Source organism: Chlorocebus sabaeus, chromosome 8, assembly GCF_047675955.1.
Source record: "Chlorocebus sabaeus isolate Y175 chromosome 8, mChlSab1.0.hap1, whole genome shotgun sequence".
Lineage (NCBI taxonomy): Eukaryota > Metazoa > Chordata > Mammalia > Primates > Cercopithecidae > Chlorocebus > Chlorocebus sabaeus.
Genome location: NC_132911.1, coordinates 83,412,238 through 83,434,611, shown reverse-complemented (window position 1 = coordinate 83,434,611; position 22,374 = coordinate 83,412,238).

The window sequence follows — 22,374 nt, the reverse complement described above, 5'->3', positions numbered from 1 at the left end:
TCAAGAACTATGCTAAATGTACTCTGCCTGTGCTCTGTAAATAGAACAAAGTCTGGATGACAGCACTTCTGTTTACAGCATGGTTTGCTGAATATTTTCAGCCCTCTACAGAGACCTAAGGCAGAAAAAAAAGATGCCTTTCAAGATATTGCTGCTCATTGACAAAGCACCTAGTCATCCAAGAGCTCTGATAGAGGTACACAAGGATATTAATATTGTTTCATGCCTGTTAACACAATATCCATTCTGCAGCCCATGGGTCAAGGAATAATTTTTACTTTTAAGTCTTATTAATTAAGAAATACATTTTGTAAGACTATAGCTGTCATATGTAGTTATTCCTCTGATGGATCTGGGCAAAGTAAATTGAAAACCTTCTGGAAAGAATTCACCATTCTAAATGTCAGTAAGAGCATTCATGATGCATGAGAGGTCAAAAAATCAACGGGAGTTTGGAAAAAGTTGATTCCAACCGTCATGGATGACTTTGAGGGCTTCAAGACTTCAGTGGAGGAAGTAATTGTGGATGTGGTGGAAACAGCAAGAGAACTAGAATGTACAGTGAGGTCTGAAGATGTGATTGAATTGCTGAAATCTTATGATAAAATTTGAACAGATGAGGAATTGCTTCTTATGGCTGAGCAAATAAAGTGGTTTGCCGAAATTGAATCTATTCCTGATGAAGATACTGTGAACATTGTTGAAATGACAACAAAGGATTTAGAATGGTATAAAACGTAGTTTATAAAGCAGAGGCAGGGTTTGAAGGGATTGACTCCAATTTTGAAAGAAGTTCTACTGTGGATAAAATACTACCAAACAGCATTGCATGCTACAGAGAAATCTTTCATGGAAGAGTCAACTGATGTGGCAAACCAGACTGCTGTCTTATTTTAGGAAATTGCCACAGCCACCCCACCTTCATCAACCGCCATCTTGATCAGTCAGCAGCCATCAACAGCAATGCAAAACCCTCACCATCAAAAGGTTTATGACTGGTTAAAGGCTCAGATGATTGTTGGCATTTTTCAGCAGTTAAATATTTTTTAATTAAAGTATATACATTGTTCTTTTAGACATAATGCTACTGCACACTTAATAGAGTACAGTATAGTGTAAACATAAATTTTATGTATACTGAGAAACCAAAAAATTTGTGTGACTCATCTTATTGTGAATTTGTTTTACTGTGGTGGTCTGGAACCAAGCCTGCAATATCTCTGAGGTATGCCTTTACCTTAGTTGAAATCTCTAAATATTTTCCTTATCCATTTCCTGATAACAACAACAATAACAATATCATCAACAACAAAATGACAATTCAACAATAAAAATGACGACTTATTATGTTTCAGATACTATGCTAACCACTTCACATGTTTGGTCATTGTTTCTCATAATAGTTCCAATTTTATAAATGCAAAAATGACACAAAAATTGAGTAATTTTCCAGAGGTGCAACTAGTTAGTGGTGAAGCTGAGGCTAGAAACCAGGTTAATCTGACCCCAAACCTCTTAATTCCTAAACTATGTATACTGGTGCAAGAGAATCCATATTAAGTTCAATATCAAGCTGTAGCATCCTCCAATAGAATTGTGCAAGGTGAAATTCTCCCCTGAGGCAGCTTGCATAAATTGTGGTGAATAGTGTTTGTGCAAAAAAGACTCAGGGAGGAGACTACTATTTTTGACATAAACACAAAGATAGGTTATTTTACTTTTAACGAGGGAAAGAAAGATAAAAATGCTAATCAAATCCTCTAAGCACTGTGTTACCTGGGAGGGTTGTAATTAGAAAATCTCAGTGCATGTGCCTAATGAAACGATAGCACTATAATTGAACATAGAGACATGTTGGTAAGTAAATAATATAGAATAAATCCTGTTAATAGTTTAATTCTTTTTTATGTTGTGCATTAATGGAACAACACCCCTAATGTATCAGCACATAGCATGTATGAAATACTTAGTGCCTTAGAGTTGGTGGCCTTCCTTTTCTTCTTTTTTACTCCTGAGTTGGAGCTATATAGGTGTGTTTTGTCTTATCGAATAGGACAATCTAAGCAAAAGTGGGTAAATTTGCTCTTTTGTCTTCTTCAGCCCCAGTGTTTTAGATATGGGTCTGTTTTTGTAGAGGAAATTACCCCACAGAATCAAGACTGTTTCATTCAGGTCTGTGCTTTATCTGAGTTCCTTTCGAGGAGAGGAAGAATTGAGAAAATGGCAAAGAGTCTGTGTCAGAGTGAGCCTCCTGCACGGGGCATGAGACCAGCCTCAGGACAACCAAAACCAGAGTCCTAGTTCACTGTCTGTGTGCTACGCCCAAGTTCCTGCATTTTTTCTAGTCCTAAGCAGCTCAGCTACATAAAGTCCAAGGCTAAACATGTTTTGATTTTTGCTTGTTGAATTGTTTATGTTCGTTATAGATTCTGGATATTAGAGCTTTATCAGATGCGTAGTTTGTGAATATTTTTTCCCATTCTGCAGGTTGTCTGTTTAAAATTAGCAAAGGACATGAATAGATGCTTCACAAAAGAAGATATATGTGCAGCCAACAAATATGTATATAAAAAAGCTCAACATCACTAGCAATTAGAGAAATGCAAATAAAAACAACGAGGTATAATCTCACATCAGTCTGAATGGCTATTATTTAAAAATTAAAAACTAACAGATGTTAGTAAGGTCATGGAGAAAAGGGAACATTTATACACTGTTGGTGGGAATGTAAATTAGCTCAGACACTGTGGAAAGCAGTTTGGAGATTTCTCAAAGAACTCAGAACTACCATTCAAACTAGCAATCTCATCATTATACAAAGAAAAATAAACCATTCTACCAAAAAGATACATGCACACGTATGTTCATCACAGCACTATTCACAATAACAAAGACATGGAATCAGCTTAGAGGTTTATCAATGGTGAACTGGATAAAGAAAATATGGTACATATACTCATGGAATACTATGCAGCCATGAAAAATAATGAAATCATGTCATTTGCAGCAACATGGATGCAACTGGAGGCCATTATCTTAAGCAAAGTAACACAGGGACAGAAAACCAAATACTCACTTATAAGTGGGAGCTAAACATTGAAAACACATGAACATAAAGATGGCAACAATGGACCCTGGGGACTACTAGGGAGGAAGGAAGGGAGTAGGGCAAGATTTGGAAAACTACCTTTTGGGTACTGTGCTTACTACCTGAGTAACAGGATCATTTGTGCACCAAACCTCAGTGACATGCAATTTACCCACATAACAAACCTGCACATGAACCCCCTAAAACTAAAATAAAGGTTGGAAAATTTTTGATATGCATATGAAAAAAGCTCAGTATCACTGATGATTAGAGAAATGCAAATCAAAACCACAATGAGATACCATCTCATGCCAGTCAGAATGGCTATTACTAAGAAGTCCAGAAACAACCGAAGTTGATAAGGTTTTAGAGGAAAAGAAATGCTTTTACACTGTTGATAGGAGTGTAAATTAGTTCAACCATTGTGGAAGACAGTGTGACCATTCTTCAAAGACCTAAACAGAGAACTACCATTTGACCCAGCAATCCCATTACTGGATATATACACAGAGAAATAAAAATCTTAATATTAAAAAGACATATGCACGTGTATGTTCATTGCAGCATTATTCACACTAGCAAAGGCATGGAATCAACCTAAATGCCCATCAGTGATAGGCTGGATAAAGAAAAATGTGGTACATATACATATTTTCTCATTCTTTTTATGGCTGCATAATATTCCTTATGCACTGTACTTCTGAACTTAAAATAAAATTTATTTTATTTAAAAAAATTTTATTTTAGGTTTGGGGATACATGGGAAGGTTTGTTACACAGGTAAACATGTGTCATGGGGGTTTGTTGTACATACTATTTTTTCACCCAGATATTAAGCCCAGTACCCAGTAGTCATCTTTTCTGCTCCTCTCCCTCCTTTTATCCTCCACCCTCGAGTACATTCCAGTGGCTGTTATTTCCTTCTTTGTGTTCATAAGTTAAAAAAAAAAAAAAAAAAAAAAGCCAGAGAACTTTTAGGACACAACTGAGTGAAATTTTCTTTTGCAGTCTCTCATTTAGAATATAAAAAGTAGTTAATTGAAACACGAAATACGGCAAAATTTGTGATGTCCAAGGAAATGCGTAGGAATTGACTTGATTTACTGGGTATTTTCGAAGACAAGTTTCTGTCTTTGCAAGTTCTCATATTTAGACAATTCCAAAGTGAAACGGCGGTTTACTACAATTCTAGGCTGGCATGTTTGGATGTTTGAGAAACTACCCTGTATCGAGAGTGAGTGGGTGGAACTGTTTTGGCTTCAGTGACCTTCTCCTGGGCTCAGCCATGTGGAGCTGAGGGAGTCAGGAGTTTTTTCAGTTGTTTCTGGAGCCACTGAGCGTGGCTAGGCTGCTAGTATGGTAAAGGACACGCTGCTGGATGTTGCGGCTGCCTTTGTTCTTCTGCCTCTGCAAAGTGCCTGCTGCTTTCATAAAGACCTACTGCTATTTCTTAGTGAAACTTTTATATAAGTAGCTGTGGGGCTGTCCGCTTTTTGGGAGTTGATCCTGTAATATCTTCCCTACTGAGGAAAAGAGAAATCTGATTAAGGTCAAAGCTGAGAAACATTTTGGGAGACCTTGAGTTAATCGCATTAACTTAATCCTCCTATTACAATTAGGCTTAAAAAAATCATTTTTATCGAGGTATAATGTATATAAAATAAATCTACTTAAAACCTACAATTCTATGAGTTTTTATGGAGGTATATGCCCATGAAATTATTGCTGCAATTATGATAGAGGACATTTCCATCAGGCCAAACGATTCCTGTCCTCCTTTGCAATCCATCAACCTTGACCCCAGGAGAACACTGATCTATTTTTGTCACTCTAGATTGGTTTGCACTTTCTAGAATGTTATATAGATGGAAAAAATACAGTATGTATTCCTCAATGTCTGGCTGGATCTCAGCTCACTGCAAGCTCCGCCTCCTGAGTTTACGTCATTCTCCTGCCTCAGCTTTCCGAGTAGCTGGGACTACAGGCGCCCGCCACCTCGCCCCGCTAGTTTTTTGTATTTTTTAGTAGAGACGGGGTTTCACCGTGTTAGGCAGGATGGTCTCGATCTCCTGACCTCGTGATCTGCCCATCTCGGCCTCCCAAAGTACTGGGATTACAGACTTGAGCTACCACGCCCAGTCTGACTTCTTTTACTCAATGATTTTTTTTAGATTTTTCCATATTACGTTATATCTGTGTTTTTGTCCCTTTTTATTGCTTGATAATACTCTATTGCATAGATTTACTAAATTATTTTATCCATGCATGTGTTGATAGATACCTAGGTTGTTTCCAGTTTTCAGCTACCAAAAATAAAGCTGCTATGAATATTTGAGTACAAGTCTTTGTGTGGACATATGTTTTTATTCATCTTGGGTAAATATGGTTGGTGTATCTTTAACCTTTAAGGAAAACTGCCAACCAATTTGTGAAAAAGAGGCTGTTTTACACCCTCACCAGCAACATGTCAGAGTTCCAATTACTCCACATCATTGCCAACACTTGGTATTGCCTTTTTAGTTTTAGCTATTCTAATGGTGTGGTCCTAATAACGGTTTTTGTTGGTTATGTTATTGAAGTATAATTGACATATGGTAAAATTCGCCTTGTTTATGTGTACTGTTAACAAGTTGGACAATGTACACAGTCATGTTACCGTCACCATAGTCGTGATTTAGAATATTACAATAACTGCCCCCCACCCACCTTCAAATTCCAATGTGCGCTTTGTAGTCAATCAGCTTTTCCCAATCTCAGTCCAGGGAACCACTGATCTTTTTGTTCTTGTAGTATGACTTTCTCCAGAATGACATGTAAATGAAATCATATATCATGTAGCCCTTTGCGTCTGTCTTCTTTTCCTTAGTACAATGTTCTGGAGATTCATATGTGGTAGTTTCATCAGTAGTTTTCTTAATGCTGAGTGGTATTCTATCATATTGATTTACCACAATTGGTTTACCCACTCAGTGGTTGATGGACATTTGGACTGCTTTCACTTTTTGGCTACTATGAGTAAAGTCACTATAAACATTCATGTGCATGTCTTTGTGTGAACATATGTTTCATTTGACATACATCACAGTGGGATTTCTGAGTCACATTGTATTTTACATTTAATTTGATTAGAAAGTGACAAATTATATTACAAAGATGTTATACTATTTGCATTCTAACTAGCAATGTTTGATAATCCTTGCTGTTTCACATCCTCCCCAATAGTTGCTACTGTCAGTGCTTTAAATTTTAGGCATTCACTGTAGCACTTAGACACTTCTCTATATGGCTAAGTATGGCATAGTTTTTGTGTGCTTATTTTCTATATATATATCTTTTTTGATAAACTGCTGTTAAACTTTTATATACTTTAGAAATTAGATTGTTCATTTATTATTGTTTTGAAGGCATTCTTCATATATGTTGGACCTGGGCCTTTATGAGATATGTTTTTTCTTTTGCTTATATTTTCTTCTACACTATGACTTTTCTATTTCTTTACTATTTTCTGAAAAGTAGAAAATTGATGAAGTTTGCCTAGGCATGGTGGCTCATGCCTGTAATCCCAGCAATTTGGGAGGCTGAGGTGGGCAGATCACTTGAGCTCAAGAGTTCGAAATCAGCCTGGCCAACATGGTGAAACCCAATCTCTACAAAAAAATACAAAGAGAAGCTGGGAGTGGTGGTACATGCTTGTGATTCCAGCTACTTGGGAGCCTGAGGTGGGAGGATCACTTGAACCTGGGGGGTTGAGGTTGCAGTAGGCCAAGATAGCACCACTGCACTCCAGTCTGGGTGACCCAGTGAGATGCTATATTAAAGAAAAAGAAAACTGATGAAGTTCAATTTATCATTTTTTTTTCTTTCATGGTTTTTATTGTTTCTTTCTTAAGAAATGTTTACCCAGCCAAAGATTGCAATGATGTATTATGCTCAGTTCTAGAAGATTTATAGTATTAGGGTTTACATTTGAGCTGATTTTTGTAATGGCATAAGGTGAAAGTTAATATTCTTTTTTGGAGGCATATAGGTGGCACTGGTTCTTTGAAAAGACAATCATTTCCCACTGAAATACCTGGCTACATTTGTCAAAAACCCATTGATGTGTGTGATCTATTTTCTAGATTATCTTTGTTTCCACTGATTGCTTATCTCTAGGCAATACAATAGGTACTTGAATCAAATAGGTTTTGTTTGTCTTAGGCAACAGTGGATGAGACTGAGTATGACTAAGACATCTGGTATGATGACCAGACCTACTTGGAGGATAGACACAGCCAGGCTTCTATCCAGATCCAAGCTAGTCAAATATGCCATGAATCCAGGTGCACCCAGAGGTATTGGCTTTTGCATACACTCTGCCTAGACTGGCCAGCAGGAAGTCCAGGACAAAGGGATTTTTATCATTATATGTGCTAGAGAGTTTAGGTTAGTGGTGTGTGTGTGTGTGCCTGTGTGTGTGTGTGCATGTGTGTGTTGTGTGCATGTGTGCATGTGTGCTGGGGTGGGGTGGGGAGTAAGTATAAATTGGATGGCCACTTAAGAAATAGTAGTGATTTCAGTAACAGTATTTTGTTGATGTGACATCAGGGCTCAGTTTTATTTATTAAGTTTGTGAAAAACATCCAAAAGAGTTTCTCATCCCTTACACAGGAGAAGACAACCACAGGATACCAATGACAGCAGCCTATCACAACAACTAATGTTTTCTTCTTCTTTTTTTTTTTGTCTTGGGTTTATATATTTTTAATCAAATATTAGAAAAGTTTAGGGATTATTTATTTATTTTTTTTTCTGATGGATATTTTATTAGTTTATTATTTCTATACATAGTCTTAAAGTATATTCTGGGGTGCAGTTAAGTTAACCTGGAAACAATTTGGTGCTTTCTAAGCTTTCTAGTTCTGTTAGGCTAGAGCAGAGTAGCCTTTAGTTCAGGGGTAATTTTGTCATGCCCCCAAGGCAGTATCCTGCGGAGAGCTGTACCCAGTATCCCACACTGGCTGGTGGGAACACAGGTATTCCTGACACAAAGTATAAACTCTAGGGATTGGTTCCTTTAATCCTTTTAGGAAGCTTCTTTTTCAGCCTTCAGTTCTTTTCTCACACGAATGCACTGATTAGCATTCAGCTAAAGACTGTGAGGGTCCTTCTGCAGATCTCTGGAACTCTCTCTATGGACAGCCCCCTCCTATCTGGATTCTGCCCCAGAAACTCTAGTCACCTCAAGCTACCTGAACTCCCAATTCAGGGAGGATTCTTGGCTCCACTCAGGTTCCATTTCTCTGCACTGTGACCTGGAAACTGACCCCAGGCAGTAACTGCAGCAATTGTAAGGCTCACTCTGTTTTCCTGCTCCGCTGGATCTCTCTCCTCCATTGCCTGTTGGCCGATGTTTAAAAAACAGTATTTCATATATTTTTATATGAAATTTTGTATTTTGTAATTTTATTTGTATTTTAAATTTGTATTTTGTAATTTTAATTGTTTCAGGTGGGAGGGTAAGTCTGAATCTGTTACCCCTTGGCTTGAAGCAGGAGCCATTTGTCACTCTGTAATTTGGTTTCCTTTAAGGTCTTGCAACCTCATCTATCTAATAGGCTTTAAAAAAGTTACAATCTTATAGATGATTTAGTTTGTTCTGGTATAGAAATAATGTTGTCTTGAGGCTCTATATCCTCAGCGAAAGTGAAAGCTTTAGTAAATACACATTTAGCTTTCAACCAATTAAAGATAACTCTGTATTCTGCATTCTGCTGTGGCTTGGTTTATATAAAGGATGGTGTCTTACTCCATTTTGCATGGCTATAACAGAATAACTGAGATATTCTGTTTATAAAGACCAGAAATTCATTTCTTACAGTTCTAGGGGCTGTGAAATCTAAGGCTTAGGTGCTAGCAGGTTAGGGCTTCTTGCTGGGTCCTCACATGGTGGAAAGAAGAAGGGTAAGAGAGAAGAACTCTGTGCCCTCACATGGCAGAAGAGTGGAAGAGCAAGCTAGCCACCTAGCCAAAGGCTGCACAAAGCCTCTTCTATGAGAGCCTTAACACCACTAATGAAGGAGAAGCCCTCATGACCTAATCCCCTCTTGAAAGCCCCACTTCTTAATAGCATCACCTTGGCAACACCTGAATTTTGGAAGGTACACATGAAAACCACGGCAGATGGCGTTATCATAATGCAGATGGCATTATCGTAATTCCAACACAGCAGATGGAATACCTGTGTTCCCACCAGCCAGTTTGGGATACTGGGTACAGCTCTCAGCAGGATACTGCCTTGGGGGCATGTGTATAGGGCCATAGTTATGTGTATGTTATGTATAGCAAAGTCAGAAAATATTGAAAAGACTTGACATTTAAAATAAGAAAAAAATATAAGATGATGCCGTTTCTTTTCTTTCTTTCTTTCTTTTTTTGAGACAGAGTCTCGCTCGTTGCCCAGGCTGGAGGTGGAGCGCAGTGGCGCCATCTCGGCTCACTGCAAGCTCCGCCTCCCGGGTTCCAGCCATTCTCCTGCCTCAACCTCCCGAGTAGCTGGGACTACAGGCGCCCACCACCATGCCCGGCTAATTTTTTTTGTATTTTTATAGAGACGGGGTTTCACCTTGTTAACCAGGATGGTCTTGATCTCCTGACCTCGTGATCCGCCTGCCTCGGCCTCCCAAAGTGCTGGGATTACAGGCGTGAGACACCGTGCCCAGCCAATTTGGGCCATTTCTAATTGAAAAGTTAGGGCAAGGTACTGCTGGTTAATGACATTTCAGGTAGCAGAAAATATAAAAAAAAGTACAAGAGTTGAGATTTTCTCAATTTTATACCCTGCTTTTTGACTTTTCTAAAACTACTTAGTTTCAAGCAATTTAGCATTGCTTGATATCACAATGAAGATATCAAACAGCAACCATAAAGTAAGTGTGTATTTGTTCTTTTTTCAAAAGTAAGAAAATGGCAGCAGTTTTATTTAAATTTTTAGTGATTATTCTGAAGCTGATAGAAATAAATACTTCACATCTATATTCACTTCTAGGTAAAACAATTTATTTTTCCTTCCAATTCTATTTTGTCTTCCTCACCTGGGCTGATTCGCATTTTAAAACTTGTCTCTAGGTTGACATGTCATTGTCCTTGACTACTTTCCCATTCTGTGGTGTCCATTTATCATCTTTGGTTCTGTTTAGAGGTACATTAAATAATAAAACGGCATTACTGGGGGCATCTTTGGACATTTTAGAAGTAAACTGATTCGTCCCTGACCTCATTAGGTATTCATAATTTCTGAGGGAAGTGGGTTAAATATTCCTAAGGAGTTATACATTACTCCTTGGCTTGGTGGGTTAGGGACAGGCAATGTCTAAGGACTACGCTGAATTGATGAAACTCTTTCCTTTCTAGCTCTGTCCTCTTGGTTAGAAATACAGGCAGGACAACTGAACTATTTAATTTACGTTTTTAAAGTAGGAAAAGCAGTAAAGATCTAACACATTTAAAATTGCAGAGGTAGTAGAGGGAGTAAGAATGCAATTCCCCCAGTTCTGTGGCCATTCCTAATCATGAGAAAATTGCTGGAGGATTCTTTTTTTTTTTTTTTTTTTTTTTTGAGACGGAGTCTCGCTCTGTCGCCCAGGCTGGAGCTGGAGGATTCTTAATGGGCATTAGCGGCTTCAGACTCTGATTCCACACACCTCACAAGGCAGCCTGCTTCCGCAGAATTAGAAATGGGAGTGTCTAAACCAGCTTCCTGGTGATTTTAATGACAATCTAAACCCCGGTGATTTGAAAAGAAAATGAACCCTGAGACTGGAAATATCAGCTGTAGTGGGAAAGGACAAAGCACTAAAATTATGGAAAGTTGACTCACATACCCTTTAGAAAGAAGTCCTTGTACTATGACTTACCGTAAGTCAGGAAGACTCTATTCAAAAAATGTTGGCTACACTTGGCAGTTATTTTACTTGTATGATCCATGAGGTCATAGACCAAAGAAATATGGCCATGAGCAAGTCAGGGATTTATAGTAGAGTGATTGAAGTAGTCAATCAAAATGAATATTTAATGTGAGCTGGGCTGATCTGGTGCATGTTGTACATTCCAAGATGTGTTTTCTGAATAACCAAGTAATTTAAATTCCTGTGAGACTTTTTTGACAACAGTGATTTTAGGCATGCCTTAAGAAAGGTTTTTGTTTTCCAAAATGATTATTACTTGGCACAAAAAATTTGTCAGAAAATTTAGCAGCATTCTAGTCCTTTGAATATTATTATGCATCTTCTTTGTTTATTTTTTTTTCCTTAGATCTTAGCTTTACTCACACTTCCCACTTTGAATAAGCAAACTGGTAAGAAATACCAAGTTCTTTAGCTTTTACCTATTATTGTGAATAATCCTTAACACTGAATGGATTTTTTAAACAGTGACATATCTTTCACAATAATGTACAGGTTAGTGTTATCTTTTGAAACAGAAACTTTAAATATGAAATGAATATAAAAATAATAGAACTTAAGAACAACAGCTTTAGAAGAGATTTCTTACCCACAACAAAATACTTGGTTGTTTATTTTTTAATAATAATATTTATTATTTTAATGCTTGTTAATATTTGTTGTTTGTTATTTTGTTTCTTACCAACAATAAAATATTTCAAATCAGAATGTCAGTTTATTAGTCCTTAATGAGAATTAACTATCAAAATGATCAGATATCTGTCTTATTGACTTAGGAAACTATATCATCAACTTACTGATGATCTGCTTATCCATATGGTTTCCTGAATCAATAAGGTAAGTGCTGATAGGTGCTGGGTCTGTTTGTTCTCACATTGGTTCCTTGGTTTTCTCTATGTCTTTTCTCTGTGGCGGGGGAGCTGACTCCTGGAATCTGTGCTCCTTAGATTAAGATAGGAGGAGAAAAAAATAGAGTGTGTTTTGTAATCTGGTTCTGGCTCAGGTGGCTTCTTTGGAGCTTGCTGAGTCTCCTGCCTGGTTCTAACGTCCATCAAGTGCCCTGGCCATGAGGGTCCAGTAATACTCCCTATTCCCTTTAGCCCAGAGGTGTCCATGGTTCCTTGCAGTTGCAAATCCTTGAGTTTGCCTCCTAACTCCTCCTTGACTTCTAACAATTCCAACTGTGTGACCAATTCCTGTATTGTATTTCTTGTATTTTAAATACCTGCTAGTGTTTTTTGTTTTCCTAGTTGAACCTTGAAAGATACAGTAGGCAAGGAATGAGATAAAAGGAAGCTGGTTTTATGATTCAAATGTTTAATGCTATTTGACTTGAAAAGCATCAGGCTTGGGAATTACCTGAAGTATGTTAGGATTCATTCTGCTTAACTCAAGGGTAACCTGAAAAGATGAAAACATTTAGAAATCTTTCTGAAATGTCTCTTTCTCTCTCCTGCATTAGAAAGCAAAGCTGTATTTCATTTATTCTCTTTCATATTTTAGATTCTAGTAGTGTTTCTCAGAGTATCTAGGACCAAGATATTGAAATAGAATCTGTAGATGGTTGGACTAAATATGATTCATCGTTAGGATGCAACTTTGAGGCAGTTTTTAGAAACCATCTGCTATAGTTTGAATATGTTTTGTTTGTCCCCACCAAATCTTATGTTGAAATTTGCTCTCCAGTGTTGGAGGTGGGGCCAATGGGAGTTGTTTGGGTCATGAGGGTGGATCCTTCATAAATAGATTAATGCCCTCCCCGGAGTGGGGGCGTGAATGAATTCTCTCTCTATTAGTTCCCATGAAAACCGTTATTAAAGAAAGCCTGGCACCTCTCCCTGTATCTCTTATCTCTCTTGCTCCTTTTGTCACTGTGTGATCTCTGGACAGCTGGCTTTCCTTCACCTTTTGCCGTGAGTGGAAGCTGCCTGAGATCGTTACCAGATTCAGGTGCCCAATTGTGAATGTTCCAGCCATCAAAATGGTGAGCCAAATAAACCTTTTTTCTTAATAAATTACCAGCCTTTATAACAATACAAAACAAAGACACCATCCTTATCTGTTTTGTGTCTGTGTGTGCATCTCTAGTTTTTTATGAAAACATATCTTAAAACCATGTTGAAAAGCAAACTTACAAATACATTTAGTTCAAAGATCTAATTGGCTTTTATCTGTGATTTGAGAATCAGGCAACATTTCCTTCTGTAAAATAGAATGGGTGTTCCACTGCACTGAGCAGAAGAGGTTGGCTTTAAAGGCGGAAAAGTACTAAGAAAGCAGAAACAGGGAACAAAAAGCAGATTGGTACCTTCAAAGCGACTTTCCTTATATGATTAAAATAGAGGGAACTTTCATATTGTGCTGGTTTAGGTAAACTGGGCCCCTTCTGATTGGTTGCTGTGAATCCCTTCTTTTCTGGAAAACTAGCATGTTTCAAAGTTCAGTTTCATCATGTGGTACTTATCATGAGTGACTCATTCTTGTTTGGCCTGGTCTGTTGGGGCCTAGTGCAGGAGTTTAGTCCAAAATCATGGCCTCACATGAATTTTATTTAGCAAGGGTAATGCATATCTCATCTTTCGATATTTATAAATATTGAATTCAAGCACACTGTTTTATCTTAAACAGAGCAGCAATACCAGGTCAGTAAGGGTTTTAGTTGTAGAATTTATTTTTGGATGGCCAAAACCTAGGTCATTAAAAAAACAGGCTTTAGAAAATACATGCAGTCATTTATTGTTTTTTAAAAATTTAATGATAACCTGCTATGAGATAGGCATTGGAGACTCAGTGGTAAATAAAACAGATGTGAACTTAAAACCTACTGGAGAAAATAGACTTCTACAGACAATCACAATAATGTACAAGAGAAGTTGTGAGTATATATAACAAGGGGATTTGGCTTGTGTCTTAGTCTGTTTTGTGCTGCTATAACAGAATACCTGAGACTGGGTAATATACAATGAACAGACACTTATTTGGCTCACAGTACTGGAGGCTGGGTGGTCCATGATCATGGTGTTGGCATCTGGCAAGGACCTTCCTAAGGCAATATCTCAGGGTGGAAGGTAGAAGAGCAGGAGAGTGAGAGCAAGCAGGAGATTGAACTCATAGCCTCAAGCCCTTTTATAATCAGCATTAATCCATTCATGAGGGTGGAGCCTCCATGACCTAAGCACCTCCCACTGGGCCCCATCTTTCAACACTGTTGCTTTGGGGATTAAGTTTCAAACACATGCTTTTTGGGGACGCATTCAAACCATAGCAACTTTGTCCAAAAGTCTGGGAATGTTAAGAAGTAATTAGAAGAAAAAAGAAGACCAAAATTGTCCCAGGTTATCAGAAAAGATTCATTTATCCATACAAAACATTTGATAAACATTTATGAGTCTAGGGAATAGTTGCCAGTAGGACTAAGAGTGTTAATAAAAACATAGAAGGATGAGCTGACAAAGCAAGCACACCAAAAAGTTGGGTAATGACTTGGGTTGTATATCACAGTGACGAACTCATGACTATTATGTATTAATGATTTTTCCTCTTTTGTGCTCCCTACACAGCTTTACTTCTACTGCAGCATTTAATAGTATTTGGTCTAAGAAATTTGTTTGAGATCATTTTTGTTTTACCCATGAGAAAATTGAGGATCCAAGGGGTTAAAGGACTGGTTTAAAGTCACTGAGATTGTAAATGGTGGAGAATTAACATTGTCACAGAGTGGTGAGGAGTGAGTGTGTCATCTGAGGCATGTTCCTGAGTAGATAAGGTTTCCTATCTACCCAAAGTGAGACATTAATAGTATGAGGATTTAAATAAGATTTATAATACTTAACACAGTGCTTGGCACAGACTGCTTAATTAATGTTAGCTCTTATTTAGATAGGAATAATACAGGGTGGTTGCAGGAGAATAGAGAATTCCAGGCAGCAATTTCATGTGACTAACAGAAATGAAACTGTTGAAACAGCTGCATAAGCTAAGGGCTGATAAGACCTTGAAAAACAGGATACAGACCAAGTTGACTGTGACCAACTGGACTCAACATGGTGCTAGATTTGACCTAGGTTTTTCCTAGAACTTAATTATATGCTTATTAACATACTAAATCACACATCCACCAGTTACATAGCAGTTCCAGAAACATCCATATTTGGCGTAAAAATGGGTGACACCTCAGTTCCAAGAAATCTTCACCTTTTTCCAGAAATCTTAATGAATATTCTACCCTAGGTTAAAGAAACCCATAAAGGTAGAAGCCCCAGACTCCACTGGGTGCAGCTCACTTTCTTGAGTACAATCACACTCTCTTTTCTTGAGTGTGTACTTGCATTTTACAATAAATATCCACACTTTCACTTTTTTCTGACTTGTCTTTGAATTCTTTTTCACAATAGTGTCAAGAGCCAGAACACCAGCCTAGGTCAAGGTACCACAGGCGTTTGGGGACCTCTCCTAGTTTACCAGTATCACTATTAGCTACCAGATCTATGAAACACCATTGTATTAGTCAGTCATTCTATTCTATAGAGAAACAGAACCAATAGGAGACCTATATATCTACATCTACAGCTACAACTATATCTATATATCTATATCTATAGTCATGCACTGCACAACAATGTTTTGGCCAACAATATTCTGTATCTATGACAGTGGTCCTATAAGATTATAATAGAGCTGGAAAATTCCTATCACTTGGTGATACTGTCACTGTCATAATGTTGTAGTGCAATGCATTACTGACTTGTTCGTGGTGCTGCTGGTGTAAACGTGCCTACTGCCCTGCCAGTTGTAAAAGTGTACTGTAATATCCAGGGCCTTCATATTCACTCACAACTCATTGACTCACTCAGAGCCACTTCCGTCCTGCAAGATCCCTTCATGGTAAGTGAAAGCATATCATTTTTTAATCTTTAATATTATATTGTTACTATATCTTTTCTATGTTAGGCAGATTTAGATATATAAGTACTTAACATTATGTCATAATTGCCAACAATATTCAGTATAGGCATACACTGTACAGATTTGTAACTTTGGAGCAATAGGTTAGATCATATAGCCTAGTTGAGTGATAGGCTATGCCATTTAGGTTTGTAGAAGCACACTCCATGATGTTCATATTTTTCAGAATGGATCCCTGGTGTTAAGCAACTAATGACTCTCTATATATCTGTACCTATATCATCCATATCTATTCCATCATCTATCTATCTATCTATCTATCTATCTATCTATCTATCTAGTCTATCATCTCTCCATCTCTCCATCTAGGTAGATGATTTAGTATGAGGAATTGACTCATGTGATTATGGAGGTTTAGAAGTGCCATCATTACCATCTGCAAGCTGGAGACACAGGAAAGCTGGTGGTGTAATTCAGTTGGAGTCAAAAGACCTGAAAACCAGAGGAACTGAGGGTATAAATTCAAGTCTGAGGGGAGGAGGTGAGATACGATATTCCAGTTTAAGCAGCAAAGCAGGAAAAAAAAAGAGTCAAATTCCTTCTTCCTCTGCCTTTTGTTCTATTCCTGCCCTCAGGGATTGGATGATGCCCACTGACATTGGGTAGGGCAATCTACTTTACTGAGTCCACAATTCAAATGCTAATCTCTTCTGAAAACATGCTTATACACACACCCAGAAATAATGTTTCTGTGGATATCCCATAACCTAGTCAAGTTGACACATAAAATTAACCATCATTAGAGACCATCCATTCTCTAAAGGCTCTTTAAATACATTTCATTCGATCCCAAAGACAACACTGGGAAGGGGAAAGGTAGGCATAACCATTCTCATTCTAGAGAAAAAGAAACAGAATCAGAGACATTAGTGATTTTCTCTAAATAGCACATTAGGCATTGAGATATGATGGAACACAGAATCTGATCTCCTTAACTTCAAGTCAATTGCCTTTCCCATGCAATCAAGCTACTACTCATTGCACTATACGCAGTTATGAAAACATACCTCTCTATTGCTAGACTGGATTAGACCGCTTCTTTACAGGATTGTCTCTCTTACTAGGCCTCTTGCTTTTTGAAGCCAGAACCGTTTTATTCATCTGAGGTGTTCTCATAATGCCTAGCACTGACACAGGGACACAGAGGGTGTTCCATACACACTTGTCAAGTGAAACTAACTTGTCCCACCTTTCCAGATTGAACCAATGTTCATCTTACATATGTTGATTGATGTCTCATGTCTCCCTAAAATGTATGAAACCAAACTGCTCTGACCACCTTGGGCACATGTCATCAGGACCTCGTGAGGCTGTGTCAGGGGTGCGCATGTTCAACCTTGGCAAAATTCACTTTCTAAATTAACTTGACCTCTCTCAGATATTCGGGGTTCACAATAGGAACTGCAACTTCCAAATATCCATTAGTATCCCACAGCAAATCAAAAAGATTTATTTGTTTCAGACCTTGGGTGAAGCAGCCTCCTCGCATTATCCATTATGCCTGCTTCTGATAAGAAGGGAGTGGGATGTAGACATTGCCAAGGCTAAGCTCCAGCCTTCTCTCTTCCTCTTGTTTTTGAGGGCTGAAAGGGGTTGGGCACACTGAATGCTCCTTGGCTCTGCTCACCCTGAGTGAGATTGCTAATCAAATGCAGGGCAAACCAGGAAATGGTTTTCCTGGAAACAGAGAAAAATTATTCTTTAGTCCGTAGTGCAGAAATCATGAACTTCAAGCATTGTGATGGTTACACAGCCCCTTTTCATTAAGATGTAAATAACATTCAATTATGGAAGCCACATGTTATGCTTTGACAGAGTCATTTGTGAAAAGCCAGCAGAGGAAAAATCTGCATGAATATGCCACAGGGCCGTTACCCTGACGCTTAGAATGATTTTTGTAAAAGGTCTTATACAATGGTAATTTTATATCTCAATCATATGCTATTAAGGTATAGTAGATACCTGGTAAAAGATGCTCTGGATTTCCTCTGAGAGTGAGAGAGAGATAGAGAGAGAGAGAGAGAGAGGAAATGTGTGTGTATGTGTATTTATACATGTGGCTGCACTTAGATGTTTGCATAGGAGTTAGTTTGGCCTTGAGAAAGTGCAAGGAGCATGTTCATTGCCTGTCTGAGGATACACCATATTTTAATTCCCTGGAGAATCAAAGCAGTTTCTAGTGGATGTTACTCTTCCTCCAAGTAATACAAATCTTTTCAATGAGCTTTACCCATATTATAACAGGAAATAGTAACCATGAAAAATTTTACCCTTAAAAATAAAACAAAAAAAAAAAACAAAAAAAATGGGTCTTATTATTAGGAGCAATGTACTTCAATAAAGGAAGAAACTATATCAAAAGTATGGATACATTGATGTTTGCTATGCATTAGGGAAATAAGATAAGTTGGTTCCTATGAGATGTTTAATTCCATTTGATAAATTATATGGCCTAGTAGAAATACCACTTGCACATTGACAACCTTGCTAATGCCTACTCCACTTAGCTGTCATGCGTAATCACATGTATGAATGACTTCTTTGAATAGACCTATTCCTGAGAACATAATTACAGGACATTATATTTGTGGTAATTACCATATTCTTTGAGAGCATCTTACATAGCACATCCTTTGACTTGTTTAGTTTTAAGACTTTTCTTTCATGCTTTCAGTTGGAAAATGATTAAAGTAGGGCTTTTGTCCAAATGCAAATAGAGCTTATAGTTGATAAAAATTACTAAATTTGACCGTGCAGTGCTGCAGCCTGTAAGATGGTACGATGGTTTATTGTAGGCGTCAACTCGACTGGATTAAGGAATACTCAGCTGGTAAAGCACTATTTATTCTCAATGCTTCACTGGGCACTGAGCCTGCCTCTCTTCTACTGAAAGGAAAAGCCGGGAGGTTTTGCCTTTGATTAGAACAATTGGTCTGCCCAAGGTGTGTATGTGAGAGTGTTTCAAGAGGAGATTGTTGTGTGAGTCAGTGAGGATGAACACATCCCTGCTTCATCCAGTGGAAGATCCACCCTCATCATGAGTGGGCACTATACAACTGGATGGGAGCCTGGACAGAACAAAAAAGCAGAGGAAAGGCACATTCGCTCCCTCTCACCCTTCTGCTGCTCCTGAACATCAGAACTTCAGGTTCTCCAGTCTTTGAATTCCTGGACTTGCACCAGTGGTGCCTGAGTTCTCAGGTCTTCGGTCTCAGACTGAAGTTCACCTTTGCCTTCCTTGACTGGAGGCCTTTAACTTGGACTCAGCCATGCTATCAGCTTTCCTGGTTCTCCAGCTTGCAGATGGACTGTTGTGGGACTTCTCAGCATCCATAATGAGTGAGCCAATTCCACTAATAAATCCTTTCTTATCTCTCTCGTTCTCTCTGTTCTATCAGTCTGCGTGGAGAAACCTGATGCAAACAGATGGTAATCCTTTCTTGATCACTTTGTGTATTTACCTTCTTTATTTTTGTTTAGATGATACCAATGAATTGTGGATCACTCACTGTGAGGAAGATCATGGATTCTATGGATAAATGAATCCTGAGTTATTTGAGAACGAGAAACAGGATGGTGATCCCTTTCTAAAATCTATGAGTCTTTTTATTTCAGTTCTTGCCTCTTGATGCAGCTTGACTTTAGATAGTTCATAATCATGGGCAACAGTGCTGATGAAGTAAGAATGAAGACTGATATGAGGAAGTCAAAGGCTCTCTCTTACCCCGTGTTCAGAAGATGAAAAGCCCTAAGAAGAATGTAGAATTAAAGACATGACTGTAGAAATAGCACCCAAATGTGTCAGAGCTTTTATCTGGAGTTCTTTTTTGAGAAAATCCTTGATTTTTACTCCCTCACCTTCTTCCGTGTTTGATCTTTCTGGCTTCTGAGTTTCTGGCTTAGTTCAAATGAACTGTTTGGCTGTGAATCTTAGACACCTCCAGTCTCCCTCACATATCTCCTCCCATCTGCCTCATTGTTTTTAATCCATTCCAACTTGATTTATTTTTACCACCTGATTCCTGTCTTTGGCATCACTTGTCACTTATCTCTCTCTGCTTATGCTTAAGCATATTTTGCTAATATGAGGTAAAGGAAAGACCATGAGCTTTGGGATTTAAAATACCAGAAACCAATTACTAACGGTGTGACCTGGAATAGTCTCTCTGAGCTTCAGTTTCATTTTCATTAACTATGAAAAGTGGATAGTAATACCTTCCTGTTAGGGTAGAAGTGAAGGACTAAAGAGTTAACAGTAGGAAAAATGCTTCTAACAGTGTCTGGCACTTAGTACTTGCTCAATGCATGTTGCCTTTATTCCTATCTCCTGACTTCCACTTGGAGACATCCCTGTGTCATCTAACACTAAGAAATCCTACTGACCTGACAAATGTGGCTTGGAGATGATGACATTGTGACAAGATGACCAGCGATGCAGCATCCTATTTACATCCTTTAAATTGTCCTCTCCTTCCACACTTCCTTCCAGCACCTGTCTACTGTTATTAGCTAACGACCTGTTAACAGTTATCAGTGATCTGTCTCTCCTGTCTACTGTTATCACTCCTGGCAGAACTCTAAAGAGGAAAAAGAAAGAACCAATAAAGGTATAATCTGAGATTTGTTGGAACTCACTAAAATAGTGTAAATCTTCAAAAGTGGGCACCATCTTAAATTTAACATCACCACCATTATAGCTTTATACCTTACACTTTTTCTTTCCCTATTTTCAAAATTCCTGTCAATGATGCTTTTCTCGCATGTTCCACCAAATCAGGAAATCAGTGGTTTTTACTTTCTTTAATTCTTTGTAATACCTTTTGCTGAAACCTGATGGTTTTCCTTCTATGGCTTTGCTTTCACCAATTTTGTCGTAAACTGTGATTTAGACTCTTTCTGTCAGAAATAGCCAATTTTGACTTTTTCCTAGTCAATGACTCACTGATTATCATCGAAGAATGCCCATGGTCAATTTTCCTGCCAGCAGGATTCATGTTTCTTTGGCTCTTCATGTTTTATCTTCTGTGGTCTCAACTTTAAAGACTCTAAGAAGCATAGAAGCCCTGGGTGTTGGAAACGAGCTTAACATCCTTAAATAATCAACATGATATCCTTACTATGTGGTCACCTGGCCCAGCTTTGTTAACCCCAGTTATGATATAAACACTGACTCTCAAGGCATCAACCAGTTCCACATTTAGTTGGCTTTGATATTTAGAAAGCTGTCTTTTCCGTTAACTCTTCCCTTGATCTCAATTTTGCTCCTTGCAGTCATATGGATCAAATGTGGCTTCCACTTCTAAACCATTTACACCTTTCAAAGGCAGCTATGTTGTTCCTGGTACACACTCTTCCCATACCAACATTTTATTTACCAAGATTTCCATTTACTCCAATCATCTGTAAAACCTGTTAATATTTGTTACCACACAGTTATCACATTTGTCATGAAGTTAAGAACTTGTTTTTCTTTATGGTAATACCAGAGAAATAATGATCACCAAAATAATCTACCCTAGACTTCATATGTTAGAAAAAAACAACAACAAAAAGAAACTCATGTTCTGAGAATTCCTACGTAATGGAATGTTTATATGAAATGAGAGCTTTTTGTATCCATCTCTATTAGTCCGTTGTCATGTTGCTATGAAGAAATATCCAAGACTGGGTAATTTATAAAGGAAAGAAGTTTAATAGACTCACAGTTCTGCATGACTGTGGAGGCCTCAGGAAACTTACAATCATGGCAGAAGGCACCTCTTCATAGGGCAGCAAGAGACAGAATGAGTGGGGAGCAAAGGGTAAAGACCCTTGTAAAACCATCAGATCTCGTGAGAACTCACTATGAAGAAAACAGCCTGGTGGAAACTATCCCCATGATTCATTATCTCCACCTGGTCCCACCCTTGACATGTGGGGATTATTACAATTCAAGGTGAGATCTGGTGGGGGACACAGAGCAAAATGTATCATCCTCTGTACCGAATTAATATGTAATGATTACTTTGGGAACAGCCTGGCATATATATGAACAAGAGGATGAGTGGTACAATTTTTGAAATTACTAACATGCCTTTTTACCTTTTAGGCTCCATGACGTTTGCTCCAGTTAATGTGAAGCAGCCACCTGCCTGAAGGAGGAGGAGAATTTATTATAAAGAATGATGAAGAGAAAGAAGCAGTGATATATAACATCTGACATACACAAACAGGATTAAAGCAAAATAAAAGCATTATAAACCAGACTATGATCTTGAGAGATGATTTTCCAAACCCTTTCCACTCCCTTCTCCAACATATCAGATATTAAACCCAGAGGATCCCATAGCAGAGAAGTTACCTTTCCATCCATGACAGCAAAGCCATGTGTCTGAGAGA